General features: G+C 35.6%; 1 protein-coding gene across 3 annotated transcripts in view; it reads left to right on the top strand.

The window, feature by feature from the left end:
- The window catches only part of SMARCB1 (SWI/SNF related, matrix associated, actin dependent regulator of chromatin, subfamily b, member 1), a 28,986-nt gene that overhangs the window by 25,019 nt on the left and 2,157 nt on the right, over positions 1 to 1,810 (top strand). The gene's annotated exons all lie outside the window — the stretch shown is intronic.

Genomic DNA, 1,810 nt, shown 5'->3' on the forward strand with positions numbered 1-1,810 from the left:
AAAATTGATTAGTTTACATCATTGTTCTTCTGAGGATAATTTGGCAGACATGATGACTAAACCATTGGGTGGTATTCACTATGGAAAATGTATTAAGTCAATAGGTCTGATGTCTCTTCCTGTCATGAAGGGAGGAGTGTTGGAATATTCATGAGCAGGAAGAGTCATGTGGTAACTCAGTCAGCCAATGTGAAGAAAGCGCTACTGAGTCTGTGCAAAAGGTATTGAGTTAGAAGCTGGATTTTGTTTGTTTCAGTTTCAGTCTCTGGTCTGTCTCTGCTGTAAGAAGTATTCATTGTGCTATGTTGCTGTAAAGAAGAATGTATGGTATTGTAAATAATTTTATATGAATATAAAGAGTTTATTTGAATCAGCTAAATGCGGTCAACTGTGAGAGCTTCTGATTTATTTTTTCACCAATAGAGAAATTAAAATTCTCTAACAGTTTGGTGCGTAGATTGCCACTTAACAATGTTTGCTTTTGATGTAGATATATTTCTACCATTACGATTCTTCCTTCTTCATCTGAGAATACCAATTTAGAATCTATTGTCTCTTTAATGTATACAGCAACCCCTCTTTTTTTGGTGTGCTGATGCATAATAAAGTTTCCCAATTTTTGAATACTCCAATAATTTATGGTGCTGTTCTTTTATACGTGTCTCTTGCAAACAAATTATGTCTATGTTCAATTTCTGTAATTTCCTGAAGATTTTGTTTCTTTTTGATGGAGAGTTTGATTTATTTACATTCACTGAAAAAAATCCATTTTTTTTCTCCATTTCCATTTCCATTTTTTATATTTAGGTCTAGTCGATCTCGTAATCCTCTGTTCTCTGACAGTTCCTTCACCTTCACTCTCTTGTTCATCTTTCTCTTTCTGTTCTCCTGTTTGTGTGGTTGCTCCTTGGGCCGTCTCTTCCATTTGCTTCTATTCCTTACTCTCCCCTTGTCGTTGTTGCACTCCTTCATCTAAAATTGCTCTGTTCCTTGCTTCGAAGTCCTCTGCTTTCCAGATTGAATCCAGTTGATATCTTGTGTTTTTCCAATTTATTAAAATGCCTTCCGGCAATAGCCATCTGAAGTTTATGCCTTTGGCAATCAGCTTTGTAGTTAAGAAATGGTAGTGTCTTCGAGCGTCTCTTACTCTCTTGGGTATCTGCTTTAAAACCACGATTTCTTTGTTTTTATATTGTAATGGCTCATCTCTCGCTTTTCTCAGTACTTCATCTCTTGTTGTTTTCTTTATAAACCTTACATGTACTTCTCTTAGTAGTTTGTTTTTCCTTGCATAGTTTGAATTCATGCGAAATATTTCGTCAATCTTCATTTGGATCTCTACTCTGTCTGCCTTCAGAGCCTCTGCCAGAAGGTCAGTGATCACAACTGGTATGTTTTCTTCTCTATCCTCAGGGATATTTTGAAATCTCAAATAGTGTTCCGCCTTCTCCATTTCCAGAATGTTAACTGCCCCCCTCTAGATCTTGATTTGCTTGTTCTAATTTTTCATTTTCTTGTAATAACATTTCCATCTTTTTATCAATATCCTCTGATTTATTTTCCATTTTCTGGATTCTTTGTTCATTTTTAATAATCATTTGATTTTGGCTTCAAATTGTGCCTTTATATCCAGGATTTCTTCGCTTAATTTCTCAAAGTTACTTTGTGTCTCTTCATGATTTTTTTGCATCATCTCTTGAATCAGTTTTAGTGAGGCCTGCATTTCATTTTGGGCAGTGCTTATTTTCTCATGTTGCAACATTGTTTCAATAGATCCCTGGGTTGTCGGACTAGATCAGGGGTAGGCAAC

Source organism: Protobothrops mucrosquamatus, unplaced genomic scaffold (assembly GCF_001527695.2).
Source record: "Protobothrops mucrosquamatus isolate PMUCROS unplaced genomic scaffold, P.Mucros_1.0 scaffold_79, whole genome shotgun sequence".
Taxonomy (NCBI): Eukaryota; Metazoa; Chordata; class Lepidosauria; order Squamata; family Viperidae; genus Protobothrops; species Protobothrops mucrosquamatus.